At 46.8% G+C, this 16,539-nt stretch overlaps 1 long non-coding RNA gene across 1 annotated transcript in view; it reads left to right on the top strand.

The window, feature by feature from the left end:
* Positions 1–16,539, top strand: part of LOC105085499 (uncharacterized) — an 87,076-nt gene that overhangs the window by 61,872 nt on the left and 8,665 nt on the right. The window contains exons 4-6 of the long non-coding RNA XR_010382154.1: positions 111–258; positions 5,531–5,784; positions 8,318–8,468. This is a non-coding gene — a long non-coding RNA (uncharacterized LOC105085499). The remainder of the gene's footprint in view (positions 1–110; positions 259–5,530; positions 5,785–8,317; positions 8,469–16,539) is intronic.

Genomic DNA, 16,539 nt, shown 5'->3' with positions numbered 1-16,539 from the left:
TGGGACGTGCGTGTGCGTAGCTCTCCTATAATGGAGATCTTGCAGAGTCAGTAATATGTTACCATAGTGAGTCTTATTAATTTTAAGTCATTACCTGTGGTTTATTTCAGGCTGCATCTGATTCTGCTCTGCTCCTTTTTCATTGTTTTGGAAGAACAAGAATAGCTTTACATTCAGATGTTCATTGAAGATTTGATAAGAGAAGAGGAAGGAGAGTATTATCTAATGTTGAGTATTTTTAAAGAGACTGCTAAGAAGGTGAGCAAATATAATTCCAGTTTTCAAAAGGGAAAGAAGGTGAGTTCCCCAGACTGTCACGTGGGAGCTAAAGATTTACTCTGAGAACTTGGAGCCTTAGTTTGGTGAACACACTGAAGGCCTGTCACAGGCCATAGAGGGTTTCTAGGTTGGAGGTCATTCAAAGCTCTGTAGCGTCAAAACAAATTGTGTGAGGCCTGGAACACAGATGCTGGACTAGTTAAGCCCAGCTTCTGCACTTCTGCTGAGGGGTGTCTGTGCCGTTGAGGGGGATCAACAGGAAAGGAGGCTTCTGACGCTCGACAGATATGATCAGTGTAGACGGCGCCGAAGTGTAGATACGTGAAGAAGGAAGCCCCAACTATAGCATCAGAGGGGAGAGCAGGTTTGTTAGGGGGAGGTGAAGCTGGGTGGCAGAGCGCGTGCTCAGCACGCACGAGGTCCTGGGATCAATCCCCGGTGCCTCCGTTAACAGTTAAATAAATAAGCCCAATTATCCGCTCCCCACCCCACCCCCCAAATAAGAGTAGGTCTGGTTGGAAAGCTCTGAAGCAGCAGCTTATACCTGTATTTGTGAAAATGCACCCCGGGACCGAGTTCTTAGCCTGCCCCAGTCACTGTGGACCTGAAACCCAGTGGACTTAAGGACAGGGGGAGAGTCGCAGCTTGTTGGTAAACAGAGGAGCTTCTGTGCGTGACAGTGTGTAGAGGGGAGGAGGACACAGCGCAGAGGTAGAGTGGATGCTTAACAGGCATGGTCCTGGGTTCAGTCCCCAACCTCCACTTAAAAAATAAATTAATTAATTTTTATGCATTCTGAAGTTTGACAAGCATTGCCATAGAGGACATTCTATGTCATGAGAATAAAGGAGATTCTGAATTTTGTTTAGATTAATTAAATAAACCTAATTACCTCCCCCCTAGCAAAAAAAATTGATTAAAAATAATAAAATGAGTAAATTCAAATTCAAATTAAAAAAAGACAATTTTTTTTTTAACAAAAGAAGAAAGTGTGTAGAGCAGAGCCCTGCTCGCAGGGACTTAAGGAAGAGGCAATTACAGGGGGTTTCCAATTTGGGCTCAGCATCAGAAGCTATTTCATAATGGCCCCGCGGCTGTGGAAGGAGGTGCGCGCCTTGGTGAGCAGCGAGCAGCCTGCCTTGGAGATGCTCACGCAGAGGCCGCACCGGGAGGCTGAGGGGGGTTTCAAGCGCCCACGGCACGTCCCTCACCGGCTGTCCACTGAGGTCCGCCGCGGGCTGGGGAATCCTCTGCACTTGTGGCTTCTTTGGTCCTTGAAGCCTTGCTTTGAGGTCTCCCGTTTGCACGGCATCTCTGTCGTCCTCGTTCTCAGCTGTTCTGCCCTACCACTTCTCGTGCTACTGACCACTGGCCATGCCCCCTACATTTGGGGGGCCCGTGAAGCCACAGAATAAAATTTTATATTATGCATATGTAAACAAGTAAGAGCTAACACCGAGAGTGTCACCGGGGAGCAGGAAGAGGAGGTGGCTCTCTGGCAGCTCTTGGCAAGCTCCTCATGTAGTGTAGTGGTTAACAGCACGAGCTTTGTGTCAGACCCGCCTCACTCTTCAGAGCCTCAGGTTCCTCCTTGGTGAAATAGGGACAATTATGCGTCGTAGATTGTTGTGCTTGTAAGTTTCTTAGCTTAGTGCCCGCGTATAGCGAAGTCCTTCTCTGCTATTACTCTGCCCAGGTTCTTAATTAACACGGAGCCTGGTACACAGTAAGTGCTCAATAAATAGTAACTGTCAGCACCTAACCTGAAGGACCTAGAGATGGTCATGTTAAGTGAAGTAAGTCAGACAAAGACAAGTGTACGATGTCACTTCTATGTGGAATCTAAAAAGATGACACAAATGAACTTGTTACAAACCAGAAACAGAGGCATCAGAAACAAACAATGGCTACAAGGGGGAAGCGGGGGGAGGAGGGTAAATTAGGAGTTTGGGATTAACATATACACACTACTATATGTAACACAGATAAAGAACAAGGACCTACTGTGCGGCACATGGAACCATATTCAGTATCTTGTAACAACCTCTAAGGGAAAAGAATACGAAAAGGAATATATACGTATACTGACTCACTTTGCCGTACCCCTGAAACCAACTCAACACTGTAAGTCAACTATACTTCAAAAAAAAAATCCTTGGGGTCACAAAAGAGTAACTCTTAGCACAAATAGTTACAGCAAGGACAACAAGCAGCATTAGGACTTACAGTCCTCGTGGTGGCTGAGCCGGGCTGAAAGCACGTGTCCTGCCTCCTAGCCCAGGCGCGTCCTGCCTCCTAGTCCAGTGCTCTTTCCGAAACCTGGAAGTGTGAGCTTTACTCTGCTTCATGGTGGCTCAAAACTTACAATGTCCCTCCCTTTTAACTCACTTATTGTATTTTTAATGGAGCCACTGGGGATTGAACCCAGGACCTCGTGCACGCTAAGCACACACTACCACTGAGCTACGCCCCCCCAGATACAACGTCCCTGGGTGGGACTGAACCACCAGCCTTCCAGCTAACAGCGGAATGCGCGAACAGTCGCGCCACAGAGACCACGCTCCTCCCTTTGAAGAGTGAGATCTGACTAATACCCTGACGATATTTTAGAAAGAAGATTTGACACCCTTGGCTTCTGCACTCTTTTGTCAGAAGGATCTCGTGAGGATGATGTGAAATAACAGGGAAGTTCGGAAATTGCAGTTTACCTAGAACAGTGCCAGGTTATGCTAATTTGGGGAGTTCATTATTAAGAGCCCCCTTTTCACCCTCCAAATGGTCATAGTTTAGATGAAAAACCGTACGGTCACTGAGTACAGCACTCCCCACTCTGTAGTCATTTAAACTTAGACCAAACGGCCCAAACTCCAGACAAACTGTATTCAGTAAGTGTTTTTTAAAAAGTGACTGTCACATTTAAGAGATTGTGTGTCACTCACCTGGACGTAGGTGAATGACCCACTCAAATTGTTCAGATGGAACCATTTGTGATGAAATTTCCTATTTCCCTGAGTATCCAAAATGTGAAATGGACTCCATTCTTCCCTGCAGGAACCTGTCTTATTTATTGTCTGTCCCCCTGAGAGCCTGGTGGGGCCTGGAGGTGCCCAGGCGACTGTCCCTTTGCATTCAGAAGAGTTAGCAGAGAGATCCCTGCCAGGCTTTTTCCCTGGGTTTGGGCAGGAAGGTGTATGAACAGGCAGATCCACAGCCGGCCTGCAGTTGGAGTGGGTCAGGGAGGCCAACTTTGGCCTCAGCTGCTCCACACTCCCCAGATCAAATGTCAGCTGCCAGGACCAACTGGTGCCTCCTGGAGGTCTTTAAAAAGTGATTTTCCAGCTGTGAAAGGCTGCCGCGTTGTTCTGCTGCTTGGCCACCTTCTCTCTGGCCGGCCCACTGGCAGCAGCCACGCAGGGCAGCCAGAATGAGTCAAATCAAAGGGTCCACAATACAGCAGCCGCCCGGCCACCGTGCTCCTCTCTCAGCTGTCTGATGTCAGCTCATCAAAGGCGCTGCATATGGCCCCGTGCTCGCTCATCATTCACCTCGCAGCCTCTAGAATCCTCACAAGTCAGAGGAGGCGCCAGGAGAAAATTTGCGGCCCCTGAGGGTGCCCGAGGGGTGGCTAATAGCCAGGGAGGGCGACAAGAAGGGGGAAGTTTAGTGTGCCCTGCCTCCCAATTGTTTGGCTAGCAGCCGGAGGTTGACCTTGAGCTCGCGTCTGCCACATGGCGGAGGCACCAGCCGGGCAGCACGTTGGGAGGGATCAGGAATAATGGAACTTGAAAATGCAAATGATTTTAATGAATTCCTCTCCCCTCCCACCCCTACCCTGTAGTTCCTAGTTCGGTGTGCAAGAGGAAACGTTTCTCAGCCTATAGGGGAAAGTCATTACTTGCTCTAAGTCTGAAAATACAGTGGAGGCCCGTTCTGGTGAGGCCTCTGCCCACTGTCTGAGCCTTACAAGTGTGACTGGCCTGGATGGAGGGGAGCACATGTGTCATGTGCTGTGACCTGATCCCAGCTCGGGGCAGTGGCCAAACGAGATGAGAGACAAAGAACCTTTTTTTCTGAGAATAATTATCTGGTACTTAAAAGGTAGAGGCCGGCCGTGGGCTTATCTGACCCGCCAGTGGGCCTGCGTCGAAGGGACTGGTCAGCTGTGTGTGCTCCTGGGGTCGGGTCACAGCCTGGCTCCCCATGCAGCGAGAATAGGGTACCAAGCAGGGTGGAGGGGAGGGCAGATCACAGGGTGCCTGCTACTGTGCCTCGCGTCCCCACATCAGCACAGGTGTCTCCTTCTTTCCAAAACGCAGCTTGGGAGGCAATCAAGGGGCTTTTCTTGCACCTCTTCAATGCTGTTCTTAGATTCAGCCGCCATCGCTATCCGGTGGCTGACCTTGTGGGATTTATTCTTGGCCTTAAAAATCTGAGCCCCATCATCTTTGGGTGGCATAATCTGTGTTTAAGAGAAGAAGCTTGCTCCCCCTTATTTCCCATCTCTGCATTCTGATCCTGGTGCGTGGCTAAGTTCCTTGTACCCCTAAGGGGTTTGCCTGTAGTAGGAAAGCTCTCTGTATGCAATAAAATGCGTAAGACCGAGGTCTGTGAAAGTAAATGTGACTGTCATAATTTTGATGTCAGTATCTCCCAAAGTTATCAGAAGTGTTTTGTAAACAGTAAAGTGATATAGAAATATGAGTGGTTGTTGCTATGGTTATTTAATTTTATAAAATGCGCTTTTTTTTAATGCAAAAAGGATCTTTCTTGTAGAATTGGTTACATGAGAAAAATCAGATGAGCACAAAAAAGCTAGCTTTGCCACATGGCAGTTGTTCAAAATCTGCTTCCAAGGGTCACACTTGTGCAGTGTTGTTTGCCCTGAAATCCACTGCAAAGGCAAATTAGAGGCATGGACCATCTTCAAAATGGACTTTGGAAACAAAACCAGTTTGGAGCAAATTTTAAGGGAATGTGAGACTAGATTGTAAATTGTAAGATACACGCCCTGAATTAATTAATGGGAACCTGTTGTTAGATGCAGGGCATTTCACCATGCGTCACCTGCCTTGGCCTCACAACAGGCCCTGCCTAGGATGGCTTGTTTATAGGCTGGTACAGCTCGCATAAAGAAAGAATGAAATTAAACTGGGGGCTCTCTGAATATAGCATAGTGCTGAAAATCTCATTTACCTTTACTTTCTAAATCTACACATCTTTTTCAAATGCTTAAATTATTTTTTCTGGACAGTAAGCTTCGGCAATGAGCCTGGATTTACACAGCTGTATTCGGAATGGGCTTTGAAAGCACCGTGTGGTCATTTTTTTCAAAACGGGACAACTTGGTCATGGAGCCGTGGCCCATCGTCCTGAAGGAGAAGGAGTAAGTCAGCGCTTCTGTAAAGGCGGCTACCCGCAGACAGGAACGGCTGCTCAGAGTATTTTGCGAATTTCCACTTGCATTTGTCGGTTCCGTATTAAACTGAATAACCAGGCACATGGAAGGTAAAGCCTGCTCTTAATTAACCCTCTTGGTGTGGGCCGTGTGATTAAACACGGCGGAGCTGCTCCTGGGGCTTCTGCTACTGAAAATACTAACAATAATCATTTGTTTTGTTTTTATATTTAAACACATTATTGCATAGCTTGGTGCAGAGATAATTACCAATTTTATCTCCTGTGTTTTTCTAATGTTCATTAATAACAATAAAGGGTTGTAGGTTAAAAACTCACTTAATTGCCTTTATGTTAATGACATTATGAATAGCCTTAGCTGCAGGATTCTAATTCTGTCCAGTATCCTCTTTCTCAGTGGAGCCCCAGGAGAGCTGCTCATTTTACCAGCATTACTGATTCAGAGTTTTTCCTTGCAGGTGGGTTTTTGTACATAATCAGAATTAATGCACAACACATTTTGCAAGGAATGGAGTAGAAGCACTCGGAATAAGTAATTAACTAGAGTGCCCAAGGAAATATGCCCGAGCATTTTTTTAGCATATTCATAAAACATTAAGAACAGTCATAAACACAGTAGAAGCAATTTCCTGGTAATGTGCTTTTAGACTATTTTCTGGCTCCTTTTTAATTTTTTTATCTCTTCCATAGAGGAAAAAAAATTTTTAACTGAAAATCTCAGGGATGCTGATAAAATGCCCAAGGTGTGGTGCTTCTGTGCTGCTGCAGCCAAGCTGGCAGAGTCCGAGTACCACTTCGCTCCTCTTCCTCGGCTCCCATCGCCATCCCACAGCTTACCAGGCAGGAGGAGGAGTGCATGCAGTCTGCAACATCACAGGCGATGCGGTTACCCGCCTTTTCCCAGTCCCTAGCCTCTAGGCACGGGAGAGAATGCCCAGGGAGGAGGAGGGGGCAGGAAGCAAAGGACTGCTGTGGTGGCCCCATGCGCAGTGTGCCACCCAGACCCCCCCTCCCCCTTTAGCCTGACACTTTAATCCCCCAGGTCTTGATGGCTGGTGGCTCTCAGCTCAGTTACCCTCCTCAGGTCATTAAGGTCAGGTCCTGGTCCCCACCCCCAGGCATCCTGCATCCCATGACAGGTCAGCAGGAGAGTTTAAAAGTCTGGTCCCCCCCTTGCCTCTAGGTGGGATAATTCAGGTCATCCCAGTATCAGGGGGTCCTGGGAGATTGGCTGAGGCCTTTGTCCTGCATCCGTCATCCCTCCTCAGAGATGCTGCTCCAGAGAGCATTCCCTGACAGTCCTCCAGTGTGCAGATCCCAGAGTGAGTCCCGGGGACCCGCAACGATGAGCCAGTGGTCAGCTGGCCCATCTCCGTGCTGTCCAGCGGGCACCGAAGCGGCAGTTTCTCCCCAGCTGTTTTGACCTTGGTGTCCCCTTAGGAGGCTTTGGGCACAGAGCTGGACCCCCCGAGTGGGGCCAAGGGCAGCATGCAGATACATTGCCCTCAAATCGAGCAAGCACCACGTGAGCCAAGGTATAAAAATGGTTTTAAAATCTCAGACCTTGGAGTTAGATGAGTGCATTCACATACTGGCTGTGGTTTTTGGAAAAGTTATTTAACATCATGGAACCTCAGTTCCCTTACCTGGAACGTGGCGCTAATGGCACAGGCAGTGTTTACAAAGTGTTTAGCCCAGTGCCCAATACGTAGTAACGCTCAGTCGAGGCAGTGGCTCTCTTTGTCTTCCTCTCCATCTTCATACCATTCCACATGGAGAGCATGATTTTGGATGCATAATCTTCACTAGTAGCCAGACCAGAGTCTTCAAGGCTGGCATTCAGAAGAGCCCTGGTTCTCCCAGAGTTCAGCAGGCAGTCTAAACGGGAGACCACTGAGGAAGGTGGCGTGGGCCCAGCACAAATCTCCCCTCAAAGAAAGAACCAGAATATGCATGAAACCTCAGGTGGCTTAGAGCAAGGCCGCATCTGGCTGTTGCAAACACGGGTAAGAAGTAGGCAGTGATACTAGTTTGCTAGGTACCTGGAGCCTTGAGTGCATTCGTGTATTTTAATCCTCATAGCAGACTTAACTAGGTACTGTTATGTCCATTGTTCAATTGACGAAACTTAGGTTCAGAGAGGTTAAGTAACTTGCCTGAGGTTACACAGCTAACAAGTTGCAAACTAAAACCCTTGCCTTTAACCATACTTTTCAACAGAGAACCCAAAGCTTGAAAATTTGCTTTAAATTACCCCCAATATCAGTATTTCCCAGTCAATTAGATGTACTATTCCTTTTTAGTAAGAATATCAAAAAATTCAAGTCCCATCCAAGGACCATTTTATGGTGGCACCTGGTGCTATGGACACATTGCACTGAAGTCAAAGTGTCCTGGTGCTTTACTGAATAGAGGCCTTGCTTTGCCTGAGGCACTGTACCTTATAACCTGGACACACAACTCCCTTGATCTTAAAATTAAAGATATTTGCTTCAAAAGCCCAGTTTACGAGACATGGAAGTAACTATTGTCCAAAACAATGTCACATCAGATTCTGGTTAATTTCACCATATGTTCAAAACTGTGCTGAGTACAAGAGCGCCATTTCCTCATACTATTGCAGGTCTGTAAAGCACGTGAAAATCTGTCACACGCTGTTATACGTATTTGCCTTAACTTGGTGGAGAGGATACGAGAGTCCCATCTGCCAAATGACAAGGCTTCACTTCTTGAAGGAACCCATCCAACTGCCGAAAGTTCACTCGGCAGTAGAGGTGAGCCTAAATCTCCATTCTTTAGACCCTTGGCTACTCAAAGTGTGGTCCTCGGGCCAGCACCACCTGGCAGTATGTTACAAATGCAGACTCTCAGGCTGCATCCACCCCTACTGAATCAGAATATTTTAACAAAATCCGCTTAGATTCTTATGCATATAAGTGTCTAGATGCTCTGTCTCCTCTCACTGCTGCACTGTCTCCAAACTTCTCTTCTCTAGAGTCTAGACTGTAAGCCCCATGAGGGCCAGGCCTGCATCTGGCTTGCCTGCCGTGATATCCTCAGCACTTGCCCGGTGCCCAGGCCAGAGCAGGTATCCCATTGGATACATCAACAGTGATATCACTGGGTAGTTCAGCCGGCCAGCAAGTTAGTATCTGAATCCATTCTAGAGGAAACAGCATAATTTTTCACGTTCCTGAAAGTCCACCATCAGCACAAAGGTACTTGCCTTATTCATTTGAAAAGGGTGAAGTGATGCTTGAAAAATATACTGAAGCCTGTGGCTTGCAATCCTGTTTCTCAGCCTACAAAACCAGTGCCTGTAGGGAATGGGAACATTGTACTGCATAATTATGTAAATAAAAACAATGTAAATGAAGAGAAGGGCTATTTATATCAAGTGCTACTAATTAAATGAGAAATAATGGGCCCTGCTGAGAAAGGATACAGCTGGAGAAAGCAAGAAAAACTTCCTGCCAGTACAGACTAGCGGACAACGGGACAGTTTTCCTAGTGGGGTAATTATGGCTCCTGGAGAAGATTGTCTGAGGCAAGATGAGGTAAGTGCCAGGAAAGTATAATGCGCTTCCAGCCCTATTATCGGTGATGCTTTCAGGCACCAGCTCCGGGTCACAGATTTTGAACATACTAAATGCTTAATTCAGTGCCGCCCTTTCACCCGAAAGATCTCAGGGTAAGAGAAAAATGTGTGCACCAGTCCAGTGTCCCGGATTTAACCCTTCACTGAGCTGCTCTAGGAATAAAAGACGGAGGAGGAAATTATAACCCCCACTTCGCTCTCCCACCCAGAAAGTGACTTCCATTTGAAACAGCTGCTAGAACAACAATGGTCATTAAAAGGCTTGTGAAGATGACCCCCAGCCCCTGCCTTGTTTTCCCTCAAGATCACTCTAAACAGATAATTCAGAAGCAGGAGGTTGGTGGTGTGGAGGTGGAAGCCGCCTATTCGGAAAATCAACGCAGACTGAGGTGTAGTAAGGAGATGTTGATTTACAGGCGGCTGCGTTGAAAATGCCTTGCGTTCTCATTAGTCGGACCTGGTTCATGGCTGTGATACAAAAAAGACAAATAGTTTAAAACATGCTTGCCAAGTATGTTTGACTTTCAATCTGTCCGTGGAAGATTTGGGGCCTAAGTAAAGAAAGGTTCCCAGAGAAGTCAAAAGACTACAAGTTACAGATGCTACAGAGCAAGGCCCTTAAGGGCCCAGGCTCTGGGACAGAAAGACCTAATTTGGATCCAGGGGCACCCCAGTGTTTCTGGCACCTCGTCCGAGCACCTTATTCCTCTAGGTCCCGTGTTTTCCATTTGTAAGATGTAGGGAACAACAGAAGTGATTTCATGCTGGTCGGGAGAAGTGAATGATGGCTCCATTCCATAAGTGGAAAATGCATTTCCTGGCTGAGCTGGGCTCTCGGCAACTGTTAGCTGTTTTGGTATATGAAGGAATAGCTTCTGTTTGAAAACATTTCCAATTTTATACATACCGATTATGTAACTTTTAAGGGATCAAAACAATGAGAATTGAGAAAAGTCATCTGGGGCCCACTTCTTGCCTTCAGTGAGGTTACAAACTAATTGAGAAGATGATGTGTAAACAGGAAGCTGTTAAGGAAACTGAAGAGAATGTGATGGAAGCCGAAGGAAAGATGGTGGCCAAAGGAGGAGAGGCGAGGGGTGGGGCAAGCCTGGAGCCATGGAAGGCAGGAGTGGCAGGGAAAGGCTTCACGGAGAAATAACCTGGACCGTGGTGGGGCCCCGGGGGGTCCTGTGGACCCTGAGAAGGGAGGTGAACGGCACAGCAGTGCCGCCATCCTGGCCTGTTCTTGAGCAACCCCGCTTCTCTGACAGGCACATCTTACTTGGGAGAGGCCCTGGTGAGCGTGCGGTGGCTTGTCTCTGTGGCGTCCGTTGTTAGTGGCCCTTGGACAGGACACGCATTCACTCATGTTTATTGAACATGCAGGACATGCGAGGCACTGGGGATGTAGACGTGAGCCAGAGAATCCACACCCCGATCTTTGTAATCGAAGTCCAGTGGCGGTGTAAATCAAGCACACACATCTCTAAGGTCGCATCGGTAGAGGTTAAGCAGGGCAAGGAGCAGGGGAGGATGGCAAGTGGCCTTTTACGTAGACTGGCTGGGAAGGCCTCTTTGCGGGTGCGACCTAAGAGTGTGGGCCTGAAGGCTGGAGAAAGAGAGTTGCAGGCAGAGGGGACAGCAGTGCGAAGGCTCCACGGTGGGTTTGCATGTCCCGCTCGGGAAGAAGGCCTGTGCCTCCAGGGAGGACCGTGGTCCCTCAAGAGCCGGCTACAGATTTCCTCCACGGGAGCCCTCTGTCTGCCCAGAGAACACGCAGGTGGGTGAAGTGAAGTTCAGGGTCATTGCTCACACGTCCCAAAGTGAACCAGTCACGCTGGAGGGCACTAGTGCTGCACCTGGCTCTCGCAAGCTGGTGGGGTCGCTTCCCTCACGCATACCAGGCACGTTTAAGGTGTGTCTCGTTGCTTAGGCTGCGGTTCAGGCTGCGGCCTTGGTTCGAATTCTTTTCCATCTTTCTACTCACTAAAAACCCCAGCAATGAGTGTTATTTTGTAAAACGACTTTGTTTAGTAAAAATCCATGAAACACGTGAATTTCTGGGGAAGGGTAAGTAAGTGCATTGAGTGCTGGAACCTCCATCGTGGGGCCTCCCCCTGAATGCGCCCGTGTTACTGTCCAACACCAATAATTCAAGTGACAGTGTGTTGTTGCAGGTCTGTTAACCTGGAATCTTGAACTAAATCTGTCAAAAGATTTTTTTTTTTTTTTTTTTGCAAACTGGCTGAAACATTTAGTGGTGGGGGGAAAAGAAATGCCATGGAAACAATATGTTAAGAAATCTTTGTTTCAACATGAAAAAAGAGTTGTTTTCATTTAATAATTTCTGCCAACAGTCTGGAACGTATTTCAGTTTTGATTTGCCCATTTTCTGAAAGCGTACTGGTAACACGTAGACCCCTGCCGAGCCAGCAGCACTGCCTCACTCTCCTCGCCAGGGGAGCGGGAGAGAACCGTCGCTGGTGTGCATGTACAGGTGGGGTGTTCCTCACCTCCTTGATTCCCTACCCTTTCCATGGAAAAGACTCTTGGGACATTACTGAGGAAAAAGTACTTTTCCCTTGCAGATGGATTCGTTGGCTTGGGCAATACTTTAGTTACGCCAATAAATGAAAGGGAGACCAAAAATCAGGCAACGGCCAGGGTGGTTAGTGTGGACTATTAACCAAGGCAGAAACGAGGCCAAAGAGATGATGGATGTCTGCCTCTCGCCCACTCCATCAGCTGAAGCCTGACCTGGATTCTCTGTTCCATCTGAGCTCCAAGCAAACCACCGTTTTTCACAGCAGCACTTAATAGTGGACATTAACTCAGCCACAGCTCCCCCAAAGAGCTGACCTGCAGCCTACACTCGGTGCTTCTCCAAACTGTAATCACTTGCTCACTCGGTAATTTTGTCAAATAGCATGCACCTTTTCCAGCCACTTATTGGCCAATTAAGTCAAGGTCTCACTGAGGGGGTCCAGCTGGCTTCAAGTTGTCTAACATGAACTGATTGAAGGCCTTCTGTAATCTATGGACCCAGTTTAATGATCTAGGTGATAATACTTGTAATTCTTCTCAGCCAGGGGAATTTGCTGCAGCTGTTGTTGGCAAATCCATGTTCTGATACGCTGAAGTACCAGGGAAGCATTAATCTGCCCTCAGAGTTCCATAGCAGTGGCTGCATCGTGCAAAGGGAAATCTAAAATTCACTCGACATAGCCAAGTGAAGACAGTCTTTCCATTGATGTGTTTTTATTTTATCCCATTGTAAATTTTTTTAAAAGGTGGAATCTGGGAAGAATACATTAATGGTAACAGTTCACCAGGAATGGAGAAAACCAAAGAAATGCTCATTCAGTTTTACTGCTGAAAACAGCACGTCAAATGTTTGAGATACAAAAAAGCACCGCTTTAAGGCAAGAACATGATTTTCTAAAATATTGGGGCGGGGCTCCAAGGACTAAAGTCACTATTTTCATATGAAGTGCTTCTGGAGGACATAAAGAGTGAGAGTTTGTGCTCCCACCCCCCGGATTCATGGCCATTGAAGTGATAATGAAGCAGTGTCACACCGTGACACAGGCCTTCAGTGGATCTGCAGAGTGACATCTTTTTTTTAAGGTAATCATTAAATAATTTGCTTGCTTGCTTTCCTATCTGTGCACTTGTTCCCTGAGCCGCTGAAACGTCAGTGCTCCTCCGTATGAAGCAAATACTGTAAGTAACACTCCGGAGGTTTTTCTGGGTGTTGCAAATTCAGAATACTTAGGACCACTCTATCCTACGGCGGGTCTGTGGATAGAGCTTATGTTTACAAACCGAAAGGCTGGTTTTGATTTTCTTACGGAAGCGGCAGCTGTGATAGTGATTCACGCGGTGCTGAGGAGCCGCCGCCCCACCCTTTCTGGAGAGTGGGCTCCTTTTCCCTGAGAGGTGTGACTGAACTTGGCTTCGGGGATGTGTGACTTGCTGGGGAAGTCTGGTGCTTTTGATGAGATTTTAAATTCTTTCCAACGATGCTGGGAAGACAACAGACTAGGAAGGATGTATCTTCAAGTGGAGTGGAGGCTTCGTGGGGAAACTTAATTACTCCATGGTAGCACTTTAGATTTAGGGGTCCAGATGTAACCAAGAGAGAGAGCAGGCGACAAGGAATGACACTTTCCTTTCATTTTTCTAACCAGAAAGAGACAAACCCAGACAGAGCTTTGGGTTTTCCCTGAGAATGAGGCGTCTACTTGTTCAGAGAGCTCTTCTGTGCTTGTTTGCTTCTGTGTGCCCCTCTTTGCTGATGGTCTAACCCAACTTAAACTGTTCTCACTACTGTAAATGGAAAATCTTATCCAGGTGGGACTCCTAGCTGACAATAAACACTTGCTCCATGGCAGATCCTGGTTCTGAGAACCTACATGGATTATAAATCCATTAAATCCTCCCAACAACCTATGAAGTCAATGCTCTTATTACCCTCATTTTACAGATGAGGTGATAGAAGAACAGAGAGGTTAAGCAACTTGCCCAAAGTCAAACAGCTAGTAAGTGCCAGAGGCAGGGTTTGAACCAAGTATGCTGAACGTGCTGTCATGTGCTTATTGGCTACAGACTACCTCTTTGACTTCTGAGAGGCACAGAGTTCAAGCTGTCTGTTTTAGCTTTCCAGCCTGTGCCCCATGTTATCTCTACAAGGAAAGAATTACAGAAGCCCAAAGGACAGCTCGTGTCACAACAAACAGAAACCGCAACTGGTCCAAGTCTTCCGGGGCCTTACCCCAGATCTGCTGTTTGGGACCGAACCTCCACAGCACGTCGCAGCTCTCCTTGAGGCATCAGTGTGTTAGCGCAGTGTCAGAAGGGTAGAGAGCCTGTTTTTTTTTTACAGATCAACACAAAAATGTGAAATGTCAATTTGACCTTGAACTCATGTCTCCTGGGTCTTAGCCTGATTTTTCCTTTGATCTCATGTCATCACACTGAGACATGGACACACATGGCCCTTTCCATATATAGTCAGATTATACTCAGGGACGAGGGTCTCTTTGTTAAAATCCAGCACTATAATAGCTGTTGAAAAAATCAGGTCCCACTATGCATGTGAAGATCTGGTGTGGAGCTAGAGAAGGAGGAGGGGGAAAAGCTAAATACTGTGTGAAAGATCTTTGAACTTTACAGATGGGGAAACTGAGGCTAAGGTCACAGAAACGCTTTTGCTTTTTACTGCCTAGGGGATCGCTTTCAAGAAACAAAAATGTATTATAATATGAAAGTATTTCTTTTGAGCATTTTTTATTTTCTTTAAAAATGTCCGTGATCTCGATTAAAGGTTCCTAGGCTGGGGCCTCTCTGCCCGCCTTAGCGCCGATGACAGCTGTAAGTATTGTGCGTGTGTAGTGCTTATTTACCTTTGCTTTCTCTAAACTAACAGTTCCACGAGGGTAAGGAATGTGACTGTGGTCTCACCGTAATATCCCCAGTGTATCTGGCACTAGTAGGTTCTCACGTATTTATGAATGATACAAACGAATGACTAAATAAAATATCTTCTGTTATTTACTAAAACAATGTTTTGTTTTAAATTGATAAGCTTTATTTTTCAGAGCAGTTTTAGGTTCACAGCAAAATTGAGCAGAACACCCACGTATCCCTGCCCCCCCAACTTCCCATATGGACTGAAGTAGAGGGTTTTTAAAGCTGGAATGTAGTTGGTTAGCGATGCTGTGCCAGTCTGCGCCTGCAGCGCAGTGGTTCAGTCATGCGTACGTATGTACATAGCGTCTTAAACTGCGAGTAAAACAGTTCTGTCTTGGCTTCCTAGTCTAATTTTTATTAAATGTAATAGAATGACAAAGCTGTTAGAAATAAAGGGGCCCCTAAAATAGTGACGTAGATGAGATAGAAGTTTGTTTGTCTCTCACGGAACAGTCTGGCTGCTCTGGGTGGAGGGGTAGCTCTGCTCCATGAAGCCTGGTGGGGAGGGGGACCTGCCACCCCCAACATATGGCTCCCAAGGCTGTTTCAGTTGTCACCGTTTCCAGCTGGTCGGGAGGGTGATGAGCCAAAATCCAGCACGCGGAGCCCTCCTTAGTTGGAGAGGACACAGAAGCTGCATACATCTCTTTCTCTCACAACACATTATCCTAAACGTTAGGCTCATGGTCTCTTCTAGTTGCCAGGGAGGCTGGAAAATGTCATTGCTGGCTGGGTGGCCATGTGCCCAGAAATATGGAAAAGATGGATTTTGAAGGACAGCTCATAGTCTGACACACCCATGATGAGAAATGTTTATTAAAGCAGACAATCCAGTGAGCTTGAACTATGAGAAACCAAAGCCATGAAACTCGCATCTTAAAACACCTTGATAAGCTCATCTCACCAACATGAGGCCACACCAGTAGGAACAGGAGAATCAGCCACGGAAGGAAGGAGCGGGGCTACAACGAGAGGAAGCCTGGCAGAAGGACGGCGTAATGTGAGGGACCGAGGAGCTGGTTTGTGGCTTTCATTCATCCTCTGAATTGCATCTTCCCTTTTCCAGTTAAGAAAATGCTACAGTTGCCTCCTCTTGGGTGGAACTCAATGACTTCTGCTTCTTGGTGTTCATGCCCTTGGAAGTCGCCGCCCCTAACACGTGGGCTGGATTTAAATTGACCTGCTTCTAAGCAAAAGAATATGGCAGAAGAGACGGGATGGCACTTCGCAGATTAGGTTACAAAAGGATTGTGGGTCTCACTGTCGCTCCCCCGAGGGAAGCTGGCATGACCACTCACATCGTCACCCCAAGCACTGTCGTGAGCACTTTCCTCACATTATCTCAGTTATTCTTAAGCATGCTTTTTTTTTTTTTTTTTTTTGGCAGGGGATAGGTCATCAGGTTTATTTACTTGTTTTTAAATTGTTTTAATGGAGGTACTGGGAATTCAACCCAGGATCTCGTGCATGCTAAGCATGTGCTCTACCACTGAGCTACACCCTCCCCCCACTCTGAAGTATGTTTGATCTTTTTAAACTGTAACACAGTATTGAGAATTTCATCAAGGTCACTGGATTCGTGGCACACAGAACAGAATGTCATAACAGTAAATTCTTAAAAAAAAAAAAAAACAACAACCAAAAAACTGAGAAACAAGAGTTCCTGTTTGCTGAAGAGTTCCTTAATTCTTGGACTCTGGGGAGCAGAAAGGAGAGTTTGTCCTAAAGGAGGTATGTCTGTTCGGTTCTCTGATACAGGTGGGGCATCCAGGGTA

Source organism: Camelus dromedarius, chromosome 9 (assembly GCF_036321535.1).
Source record: "Camelus dromedarius isolate mCamDro1 chromosome 9, mCamDro1.pat, whole genome shotgun sequence".
Lineage (NCBI taxonomy): Eukaryota > Metazoa > Chordata > Mammalia > Artiodactyla > Camelidae > Camelus > Camelus dromedarius.
This window is presented reverse-complemented; position numbering and strand designations above follow the sequence as displayed.